The sequence below is a fragment of the Molothrus aeneus genome, chromosome 19, assembly GCF_037042795.1.
Source record: "Molothrus aeneus isolate 106 chromosome 19, BPBGC_Maene_1.0, whole genome shotgun sequence".
NCBI lineage: Eukaryota > Metazoa > Chordata > Aves > Passeriformes > Icteridae > Molothrus > Molothrus aeneus.
In genome coordinates, this window is record NC_089664.1 from 733,357 (window position 1) to 745,462 (window position 12,106).

A 12,106-nucleotide genomic window follows, 5' to 3' on the forward strand; every position below is an offset into this window, starting at 1 on the left:
ATTAGGAAGAAATTCTTCCCTGTGAGGTGGGGAGGCCCTGGCACAGGGTGCCCAGAGCAGCTGTGGCTGCCCCTGGATCCCTGGCAGTGCCCAAGACCAGGCTGGGCAGGGCTGGGAGCAGCCTGGGACAGTGGGAGGTGTCCCTGCCCATGGAAGGGGTGGCACTGGATGGGCTTTAAGGTGCCTTCCAACCTAAACCAGTCTGAAATTCTGTGATTCAAGATGGACCAAGGGATTTGTCTGATAGAGCAGGACCTCTCCTTCCCCAGAGCTCCAATATCCCTGCCAGGCTATCCCTGCATCTGCTTCTGGCAGCAAGGACACAACCTTCTTTCCCCCTTCACTATTTAAGGCTTAAGGGTGGATCTTTTTTTACTCTATTCTATTCTATACTTCTGAGGAGTAGAATAGGCTTATACCACATTTCTTAAATGCCAGACCAATTCAATCTGTTTTAAGACATGTTATTAGCAGCTTCTTTTAAAATCACACCAACTACAAATGATTCTATTGACACTTGAGGCAGGAGCTGCTGTGCTGACATCTGCAAGAGAATTAAAGGGGACTGTGATGACTGCCAGGAGTCCAGCACTAGCTGGAAGAAACCAGACTGGCAACAGAAATATCAACACCAGAACTGCTCTGCCTTTGGCCACATTTGGGTCCCAAGCTGCCAATTCAGGAGGTGCTGAGGTGCTTCAGCACTAATTCCTGAGCTGCAGGACTGTGGGGTGACAGGGCCAAGCAAAGGTTATCATCATGTGATGGAGTGAGCTGCTTCACTGAGCAGCTCTCATGTGCAATTCTGCACCCTCATGCTTGTATTGAGCAAGCATTTATAGTTAAAATAAATGTTTTCTCACAAAACCAAGTATAGGAATAATACCAAACTCATGAGTTTTCTGAGAGTAATTCCTCTCCATTTAGAACACAGGAGGGGTCCAAGAAAGAACTTCTTTACAGGGGAGGAAGACAGGAAGGAAGGAAATGTGAATTACATACACCTCTAGATAAGTTCCCCTTTAAAAAAAAAAGGAAGGAAATTAGAGTTGACTAAAAAGAGCATGTTTAGCATCACTGCACAAGCTGGGGAAAAAACCTCGGAAATCCTGGCCAAAGATAATGCTGCCTCCTCCTGTCCCTGCCAGGCTTGCCCCAGGCAGAGGGGAAAGGGCCATTTTTCACCCTCTTAGCACTCTGAAGTTACAAATTACAGTCACCATTTGATGATCACCTCTCCCTATGTCATCCTAGGCTTCTTTGTAATAGGGCTGTTAAAAAACACGTGTTTTCACTTTTTTATTATTATTAAAAAAGGATAACTCCTAACTGAGCAAAGACTCTGTTGATACAACAACATGTGGATTAAATCTGAAAGGAGAAGAAAGCTGTTCTAATAAACTGACAATCCTGCTCAGAGGCCTTATATCCAGAGTAGTGTAATAAATCATAAGGAAAGATTTCTCTTTGGCTGAAACAACCATTTATTTAGGCATGGAACAAGAGTATTTTAAAATTGCTCTGGACATTGTACACAAAAGACTTTCTCCATTTTTGTTCTTTTTTGTTTGATCATTTTCTATTGAGTTTTAAGCATATACCCAAAGTTTTGCATTTGCTTTAGTTAAAGTTGGTTACTTTTTGGTGCTTAAACCTCTGACAAGTCAGCCAGACAGCACCACTGGGCTCCTACAGAAACAAGAGAAGAAAAAAGAAAGGAAAAAGTGGTTCCTGCTCCATTACATCATTACATTAGGCAGAAAATTGCCCAAAATTTAAGCTTTCCTATTATGCTTCTCTCATGTGCTTTTACAGTTGTATTTGTTTCTTTAACCTCTATCAGCAGGGGTTTTTTCACTCTTTTTTAAGCAGGAGACACTCTGCACTATTGCTGCCTCCTCCTGTCACACACAAATTGTCCCACAGTGGCTTCTGAGCCCAGCACAAGAACCTGCCCAGTCAGAGCATCACTGTGGGGCAGGTGAACAGCAGGGAGGGGCTCAGAAGCCTCAGCCACACCACCAGCCCCAAAATACTGCGCAGAATCAGAGTTTGGCAGAACTTGAGTACTGAACTGCAACTATAGATGGGTCTACGTACTGCATAATAAAAATCTAATTTGTACCTGGAGCTGATTTCCAAGTTAAAGCATCTAACAATTCCCCTTAAGACATTGTGCTGTGGGGATGGCATTGGCCAACTCAGGCAAACAAGTCACCACAGAACACAGCTGTCTTCAAACAGTGACAAAAAACAAAACACCATCACCATAAAACAAAACTTTCAGTTCCACAGAAATGTTCTGTGAGGAGATATTACTCAAAACTGGCAGAAAGTGTTTCCTACAAGCAAGGTAGAGTTCCTCTTCAGGCATGTTTTGAAATGTCCCTGGCTCCTGGATTACCACGACTTCTTAGAATATCCAAACTGTGGTAAAACATGAGAGAGGATGGAGGATAACACTGGGATGGAGGATAACACTGAAGGGGTGAAGATTTTGGCTGAAGCCTCTGCCATTCACAATGTCAGTCCTGAAGTCACTAACAGAAATCACAAGAGTACAAGAAACACTCTTCAAACCCATTAAAAACCACAATCCCCAGTCTTACAGACGAGATGCTTTAAGCCCAGCAACTGTTTTTTATCTCTGCCAGAGAAGTCCCTGTGTATTCCATTCCACCTTAAAATCCATCTGCCAGCCAGACAAATAAAAGGTTCCTCAGGAATTCCAGCTGATGCAGTCACTGGGAGGCCATCCCAGCCTGCCTGTCTGCTGCTGTATTCCCAACTCCCTGAAGGGATCCAGGGGGCACACACCAGCCCGGATCAGCTCTGGGCTGCTCTGTCCTCCCCCGCCACTCCCTTTGCCCAGAGCAGCTGTGCCACTGCACTCCCAGCAGTGGGAGCTGGGAAGTGCAGAGTGCCTGCCTTTGTCCCAGGGCTGCTCTGCAGGATGCCCAGCCCAGCCCAGCCCAGCCTGCAGGGGCTGTCACCCTGTGCCATCAGCTGCCTCACAGGCTCAGCATCTCCCCAGGTCTGCTTCCCACACACCCGCAGCCACCCACGGGGCTCTGGCAGCTCCTGCTGCCTCCTCCTGTGCTCTCCCACAGAGGGATGCTGGAGAATCCCTGAGCAGGCAACCCCTCTTTGCCAAAAAGCTTCCAAGCGGATGGAAAGTTCTGGGGGGACAGAAAGGGAAAGTGCAAGAGGAGATTAAAAACTAGGAGAGGAAAAAGTAGGCCTGACCAGAACTTTTTCTTATTATTCTGCTTTGATTGTGGAGAATGAAGTCTCGTGTCCAAGTGAGTTCACAGAAGCCTGGCACAGTGATTCAGGACTCCAAAGCAAGTGCTGTCTCCTGGCTGAGCACAGAACCTGCTCTGATAAACACTCCTGTGGTCAGTGTTCACTGTCCCTGCCCTATGGACAGCAAAGCTGCTCCTTGGAGTACAGCTCCCTGGCAGGGCACACATGGCACTCTGGATGGAGCTGCTCAGTCAGCTGGCTCTGTGCACAGCTGTCCCTGCCCTGTCACCTGTCACACCATCCCATCCTTCCCTCCCATCCCGGAGAGGACGGGGGCACCCCAGAGCAGTGACAGAACGCAGCCCCCACCTGCAGCTCCCACAGCACCGGGAACCCAGAGGCTGAGTGGAGCCAGAGCTCAGGGCTGAGTGGAGTGAGAGCTCAGAGCTGAGTGGAGCCAGAGCTGAGAGGAGCCAGAGCTCAGGGCTGAGTGGAGCCATGGCCCAGAGGCTGAAAGGAGCCAGAGCTCAGAGGCTGAGAGGAGCCAGAGCTCAGAGGCTGAGAGGAGCCAGAGCTCAGAGGCTGAGTGGAGCCATGGCCCAGAGGCTGAGTGGAGCCAGAGCTCAGAGCTGAGTGGAGCCATGGCCCAGAGGCTGAGTGGAGCCAGAGCTCAGAGGCTGAGTGGAGCCATGGCCCAGAGGCTGAGTGGAGCCATGGCCCAGAGGCTGAGAGGAGCCAGAGCTCAGAGCTGAGTGGAGCCATGGCCCAGAGGCTGAGTGGAGCCAGAGCTCAGAGCTGAGTGGAGCCATGGCCCAGAGGCTGAGTGGAGCCAGAGCTCAGAGGCTGAGTGGAGCCATGGCCCAGAGGCTGAGTGGAGCCATGGCCCAGAGGCTGAGAGGAGCCAGAGCTCAGAGCTGAGTGGAGCCATGGCCCAGAGGCTGAGTGGAGCCATGGCCCAGAGGCTGAGTGGAGCCAGAGCTCAGAGCTGAGTGGAGCCATGGCCCAGAGGCTGAAAGGAGCCATGGCCCAGAGGCTGAAAGGAGACAGAGCTCAGGGTTGAGCTCTGTGCCCTGCAGGGCCGGCTCCAGCCCAGGAAACACCACCTGGCTCCTGCCAAGCTTCCCCAGGCTGGGGATGAGTCAGTGCTAATTGCTCAGAATTAGCAATTCTGGGTCCCACCGGTTTGGTTTGGTTTTGTAAAAGCAAAACAAGGTGTGTTTGGACAAAGGTGAGATTATGTTTGTGTTTACAGACAATCTGACTCCTGCATATAAATATGCTGTTCCTTGGACAAAAAACTAAAAACATCAGGAAATCAAAAGTAATGCAAATGATCTGGCTCTATAATCTTGCCAGAACAGAAGCACCACAAAAGCAGTTGAATAATAATCATGGTCTTAAATTTGACTTCTCTGACTCCTGTTTTGTTCAATATTTTAACTATATTTTCAAAAAATTCTAAACCACTTCAGATTTCAAAGCACATTTTTATATATTGATTAATTCATCCAAGATAAAAATCATTATTCTCTTTTTGACACAAAGAAAGTGAAAGGAGACACAACAAACTGTTTGTCAAAGAGACAGATAGAACTGGTGGAAGGGCTGGTACTAAAACCCAGGAGTTTCTGAAGGACCTTATATTTTTATCAAGGATTTACTTTTTTAAAGACAATAGCAACCAAAAACCAATATCCAAAATGTTACAGATTTAGGATCAGGGCAGTTTATGGGGTAAAGGCCATGAGAAAAACAAGTTCATTAATTCACATTTGGAAAACTGCAGTGAGTTCTTGAATAAATTGTTGCTATATTCCATACAGAGCACAAGCATGAACTGAGCCCACAGCACAGGCAGTCCAGCCTTGGATCACCGGTACCCAGGGAAAACCAGCTCCACATTCCCACTTTCTGCTCTGGGGCCAAGGACGTTTGCAGCAGGATTTCTCTGGAGAGCTGCAGGAGAATGAGGCTGCTCAGCTCCCTGGGTGATTCCAGAGTGCCCTCTAACGAGGCTGCAGCTGCATTTCACACACACAGGAACACCAGGAAAACCCCAAATGAGCCTTGTCTCCACTTGAAAACGGGAAAGCAGATGACAGACACTAACTGGTGACTGCTTCTGCACAGATATTTTATACTGCCCGGCACTGTGCAAGCCCTCGTTGGTAAGTACCTCAGTAGGCACCAGGACTATAGAGAAAGATGGGAAAATTCACAGTTCTCCCCTTCCAAGAGAAGAAAGGATACTGAGTAAGATGAAAGCTAACCCAGTACAACTTTTAAAGATAAACTGAGTTTTACACAATTCGTAAGGGATTGCTGGGTAACTTTTCAACACATGATGTAGTTAAATCAAACTTTACAAAAATAAGTTAATATAATCAATGAAGTTCACAAATCAAAATGGAATCTCCTTGAATATATTCCTTAATACATTGGTGTACCATAAAATACTGACTATTAGGTCTGCACCCAAGAGTGGTCACACAGACTGCAGTAGTGGAACAGGACTGGCTACAAGTTCATACAGCAGACACATGGTTTATTGCCCAGTTCCCTTTCACCCACCTACATAACCAATGAAGCATCCTGCAAACCAGAAAAGTTCTTGAGACACAAATGCCATGCTGATCCTCAGAACAGAAATTCACTTGAATAATCTCAGCATCACATTGTCAGAACAAGGCTGTTCCTTGCCCTTGAAGCTGTGCCTGCAGCTATGCCAGGAGAGCACAGCTGCTCAGAGGGGCTCAGCAGAGTCACAGCAGCTCCTGTGTACCTCCTGTCCCCTCCCTCCCCCTGTCCTGCACCAAGGCATCCACTCAGCACCCCAACTGGGAGCAGAAGGTGCAAATGATCCTTTTCCAAGCTCCTACAAGACAGAACGGAAAGGGGCAGAAGTTCCTGAAGCTGCACTGCCCCCATCCTGCCAGATGCAAGTCAGAAGCTTCTGAACAGATCTGGCAAACTCACCCCGAGGGAGGATAGTGGAGGTGTCACTGCTGGGCGATGTCTGGGGGACCCTGCTGCCACCAGGAGCTGCGAGGAAGCAAACAGACCTGTGAGCACCGGGACACCTGGCAATCAACACCTCAGCCCCAGAGCCAGCAGGCACCTGGCTAATGCAGGCTGGGAGACAGAGCTGATAGGCAGCACATTCTTCCTTGAACCCCTCTCACATACTTGGTAACTTCTTCACTTCTTGCTAAGCATTTTTACTGTAATGTTAAGATCATGGGTGCAATGAGGGGAGACCTCAGAGGAATCTGCAGCTCCTCCCGCAGGGCAGCTCCAATCTCTGCTCCCTGTGACAGGGACAGGAGCCAGGGCACGGCTGGGGCTGGGCCAGGGCAGCTCAGGCTGGAGCTCAGGGCAAGGCTCTTCCCCCAGAGGGTGCTGGCACTGCCCAGGCTGCCCAGGGAATGGGCACGGCCCCGAGGCTGCCAGAGCTCCAGGAGCCTTTGGGCAGCGCTGCCAGGGATGCCCAGGATGGGGCTGCTGGGGGGTCTGGGCAGGGACAGGGGCTGGGCTGGGTGACCCTGGTGGGTCCCTCCCAGCTCAGAGGATTCTGTGATTCCGTTTGGGTCACCAAAGACTAAGAACACGTTACCAATGTGATGAAGCATGCAGGGAACCAGCACCCTGACCACACGGGTTATCCACTTCGACAAGCACAACACCTCCAGGAAAGCTCCACTCCATGCCTGCAATGGCCCAGGGGCCACCACTACTCACAAACAGCCCTGGAGGACACCCTCAGCTGCACAGGTAACAAAAACCTGCCCTGCTCCAGCTGAAACTGTAGCTTGAGCCTGTACAGCCCAACTGCACTGGCCTCCTCAAAGAGCCAAACTCATTTCCTTTCAGTTTCTAACACTGGGAGATTCAAGTCCCACAGGAATATTTTCCAAAAGTGTACAGGTAATTGCATAACCCACGGAACCCACGTGGAGCAGTTTGATAGAGGTTCCCAAGCAGTGCTGAGTCCCTCCTGTGTTCAAACACTCCTCACAGCACTGCTACATTCCAGCCAACTCTCTTCCTGACAAAACAGCTTATTCCTTGAGGAGATTCAGGCAGAGTTTGTCATTACAAAGATCAGCAGTGGGCAGTGTCCTGGCTGTTTTGAAAAAGAGACTTTTCTTTCATGAACATGTAACCCAAACAAGGCTCAGTGAATTGGTGTAAAATCAAAAATGATTAGACAGTCTCTTTTGAACCAGACCTGCATCCTATTCAGCAGACAATAAAAAGTGTAAAAAAATGCAAGAGCAAATTAATACCTGAAATGAGTAAGTGAACCACAGCTGTGTGCAGAGCTGTAAGGGTAACCCCTTGTTAGGCACTCTGCTTTTGAAGGCAAGATGAGCAACAGCCAAGAATAAATCACATTGTGCAGGTATCACAAACCATGGAATAAGCAAAAAAAAAGTGCTATATTAATCAAAAGAGTCTAAAATGACAGCAGCCACACATTTAGACTTAACATGAAATGTGACCATACCCTTGGCAGAGCTGGAGATGTAACAAAGGGGAAATTATTTAAAGGCATTAAATCCATGTAGAGCTGGAGTGTCTCCTGCCCTGGCTCAGTAGCGTGGGACAAGGATACAGCAATGCACAGGAGCCAGAGCTCACCTGTGCAGACACACCTGCAGCTCTGCTCTCCCAAACAGACTCAGAGATGGACTGAAGCACTGGGCAGAGAATTTGGCTGCTATATTATGACAAGAAAAAAAGTCTTTGATGCATTTTTATGTCAGTTGCTACCATGACAAGCAGGGGCAGGTATGGCCTGCAGGAACAGCAGCCCCAGAGCAGGACACCAACAGGAACCACTCCTGATATGTCAGCTTCAAATTCTACACAACAGAAATTTGACTTTTTCTTTCTTTGCTTAATTCTTCCATTCTTATTTTCTTATTTATATCTCCTTTTTCTTCATTAGCACATTCCTTCTTCACGTTCACAGTGTGGCAAGTACAAGGAATACACAACCTTGTCCATGGGATAGGGTCAGAGAAGGCACAGAACCCTCATGTTACAGGTGATGTTACAGAAGTTGGAGAGTTTTTAACTGTTCCTGGTCTGACCAGATTCCAAAACACTTCATCTTTCTTTACCTGCAGAATTTAAAATCTTTACCACCTACTCCTTGCAGAAGAATCTGCAAGGAGGATTATTCTGTAAGAATTAGCAACACATGAATTTTTTTTCCTTCTGTAGAAATGTCTTTGACAGAAGCAATTGCCTCAACCCTCGGACAGGTCTGTTCAGAGCCAGCACGAGGGGCTGTGCCCAGAGCCAGAGCCCAGTCAGTGGCAAAGCTGAGCCTGAGTAAGCTGGTAATGAAACAGGCAGGGCTTATTGCCTGATTCTCACCTGCAGCCCACAAAGCAGGATCTGTCCCAGGCCTCCCAGCAGGGAGTTCAGTCAGCACAGGGGGGAAAAGAACACACTGCTCCTGACCTCAAACACCTGGACAAGGCTCTCACCTGCCAGGCCCAAGTTAATACCACTGGGTCACATTGCAACACCCAGCCTCCACATGTATTCCAAAAGAGTCAAAGACTTTTATCTTCTGGGAAAAGTTTTCCAGACTTCCAATATCCCACATATACACACCCCCTTCTTTCATTTTTCTGTAAGATTTTTTCAGACCTTTATCACTGACATCTGCCATAGCTCCTCCAACACTGTATCAATTTATTACACATTCATTCAGATGAGAGATGAACATGTGAATCTGCAGGATGTTCAGCCCTTGGCACATGTCTTGTTTCTGTTCCTCAGCTCCTATGTGACCAGCCCTCCCTCCAGTGCCCCTGGTTACCAAGGGAGCTGCTTGAGGAGGCTGCCAGAGCACTAAGAATCCTCAGAGAACTACAAAAAATATATTTTTATTTAAAGACATTTTACACAGACTCAGTAATTAGCTTATGAATTAAATTACTAAAACTTGGTTCAGAAGAACACTCTTAATTCCAATAAAATGTCTTTGTCATTAGCCCAGAGGTGCCCTATGCCATTCCCTCTCCTCCCAGGTTACATCTCTGCACACATCAGCAAGTTATTTAATGCATGTTCAGGTAAATTATTTATTCACAGGAGCAGCTGCTTTGGTTGTCTGAGTATAACTGAGCCTCTGTGAACTGGCATCCACCTCTGTGTGAGGATCCCTCTGCACCACTTCAGAGGTGGGAACTCCCAGCACAGGGAGCTCTCCCTGCTGCCTCTCACCTCTCTCCATGCTGCCTCTGGAGAATCCCACAAGTTGCACTGGTTCCAGCTGTGCCAGTTGCTGTTTGCAGTGGAAAAGAGCAATTTCAAGTGTTCAGTTTAGTCCTTCTGTGTCTGCACGGGCTGTGTGCAGCCCACGCTGACTTGAGGGGCTCTGTATGAGCAGCGCCACCAGAGGAGTGTTCTGAGTGCTCAACTGCAACCAGCTGCACAGTCTGCAGCTCAGTGCCAGCATTCCTACAGGCAGCACTGCTGCCTTAGGAACTCCAGACAGAGCTTTTCTGATGGAGCATTTATGTTCCAGAAGATGCATTTCGTTGGTTTTGTTCCAGATGTTAAAATGTGATTGTTTCTGCCCTACTGCTTGCCCAAACTGGCCTAGCCCCCAGACTGCCCAGGAGTCTGTTCTGAGCACACCTTCAGCCTTGAGACCCTTCAAAGGGAGCTCCCAACACTGCCAGGCCTTCCCTCTGCCCAAACTCCTCCTGTTATTACCCTCCACCACCGCTGGGAAGCCGGGTCACATTTAACAGAATTTGTGCTGCTGTGCCTCAGTTAGCAGATCCCACTGTGTGCTTTGGGAAGGCTGACAGGATCCAGCTGTGCCAGAACTTCCCATAGGCATGGATTTCCAGAGTGCCTGAGCTCTCTTCTCCTGAATGTGCCTGAATAAGCTGAGCTTATTCAGGGCTTGTTTTCGAGAACCAGAGCATTTCTGTGGCCTGCCCTGAACTCCCCAGAATTTTTCCATCTCACTGGAGAGCTCCTGGAACCAGAGGTGCCCTGACAGCCCATTCTAACCACGGGCACACACATGGTCACTGCAGCTTGATTTTCTTTAGAAAAACTGCAAACCACACAAGCAATCAACTCCTCCCCCAGCAGTGCAGTTCAGATGGTGCCACTGATGCAGCTGTGTCCTGCCCTTCCCCCTCCACCCCCAGCAGTGCCTGTGGTGGAAGCTGTCCTGGTATCAAGATCCTCCTGCCGCGTGGAACCACCCAGGTAGGCAGGCCAGCAGCACCTTGTCCCTGCCATGTCCCCTCTGTGTCAGCAGGGACCCCAAACAGCAAAGGTGGCACAGCTGCGTTGGGCTCAGCCAGGGACTGAACCAAGGTGTGGGGAGCAGCTGATTCCCAGCCATCCATTTCCCAGCTGAGGCACAGTTTGTCCTAACGCCATTCTTACATTTTGTATGGCACCACCTGCTGAATTAACTTGTCAAGTTGCACTAGAGTTCAATTCCTCAGAAAATCCAAGTATGTGGTTCTAAGCATTCATCAGTTGGCTCAGATGCTGAAATCCCTTCCCAAGAAGGAGTACCAGTAGGGTCCTTTCCAACCACACGTGGGTCAGCCTTCATCTGCAGGATCTAATTAGATACAACGTTTTAGCTGCTCATTTTATTCCACTCCTGCTGCTGACATCACGTTAACAAACTGTCTTTCTTTTCCTAAACCACATTTTTTATTTCCACTTGTGGACAATACTCGCAGAACTTCAATTCCACTGACTCTTCTTTCCCATTCTCTGTAACACTTCAGATCAGTGGCAGGGAGCTCAACCAGTTTGTTTCAGACCGAAACCCCCGAGTCTCACCGCAGGGCTGCCGCGGATGACTCCGGTTTGTAAACTTGCCCTTAACTCGCTCCAGCCGTGCCCGCTGTGACTCCGTCCCGCCGCCCCGGGGAGTTGAAGGTGCAATCAATCCCCGCTGCTCCTGACCGTGCTCTCCGCCCCGCTCCCCGCAGGCACCGGCTCCTCGCGCAGCCCTCGGCCCAGCCCGCCCCGACCCGACCCGGCCCGGCCCGCTCCGCCGCACCGGCACGGTCCCGCCAGCCCCGGAGCCGCTTCGTGGCGCCATGCGGAGCCCGGGAGCGGCCCCGCCACGCCGCCCGCTCGCCGCTCCTCTGGGCGGCCGAGCCGCACGGGCCCGCTCCGGGGCAGGTGCCCAAGCCAGGCGGGGCCCGCTCTGGTGCAGGTACCCAGGCCGGGCCGGGCCGACCCCGCTCGCTCCGGGCCCGCCCGGGACTCACCTGGCACCGCCGGTCCGTCGCCTAAAGCCTTCCCCGCCGCTTCGCACCAAACACCAGCGGCCCCGGAACGTCTCGCGCACGGCGCCGCGCCCTCATCGGTGTCCTGTTCCGGGGCACCGAGGCGCGGCGCCGCCAGGGGGCGATGTCGGCCTCAGCAGCGCGCGAGCCCGGGCGGGGGGGGGGGGGGGGGGGGGGGGCTCTACCGTATTTACCAGAGTACGGCGCGCCTCTGCTGCCGTACGTACTGTAGTTAATTCGCACCCACGCGGCCGTGAGAATATCTACTGTATTAAATTTACGTTAAATATTTTATTCAAAGAAGCTCCCAAAGCGGTACTTTGGCCGCGGCAGCGCTGGCCGCGGGCTCGCTTCTGGCGGCTGGTCAGGTCAAGTGCCCTCTGGTGCCCTCAGCCAGCAGCACCCCCCCAGTGCCCGCTCAGCTGTGGCCGCCGCCCTCACGGCTCTGCCCCGCCGGCTCCGGCCGCCTGCCAGGGCCGTGTCCCATTCCGGGCTCCGTGTTCCCCCTTCCCGCGGTCCGTGTCCCATTCCCGGTCCATGTGCCACTGTGGGGTCCGTGTCCC

General features: G+C 50.5%; 1 protein-coding gene across 4 annotated transcripts in view; it reads right to left on the reverse strand.

Annotated features, from left to right (window-relative positions):
* Window positions 1–11,626, reverse strand: part of EXD3 (exonuclease 3'-5' domain containing 3) — a 252,729-nt gene extending 241,103 nt beyond the window's left edge. For 3 of the 4 annotated variants that reach the window (XM_066562820.1, XM_066562821.1, XM_066562817.1), the window contains exons 1-2: window positions 11,526–11,626; window positions 6,223–6,288 (exon numbers count right to left, since the gene is read on the reverse strand). The gene's annotated coding sequence lies outside the window, so the exon portion shown is untranslated. The remainder of the gene's footprint in view (window positions 1–6,222; window positions 6,289–11,525) is intronic. The other variant, XM_066562818.1, reaches the window with a different exon arrangement.
* Between the last annotated feature and the right edge of the window lie 480 nt (window positions 11,627–12,106).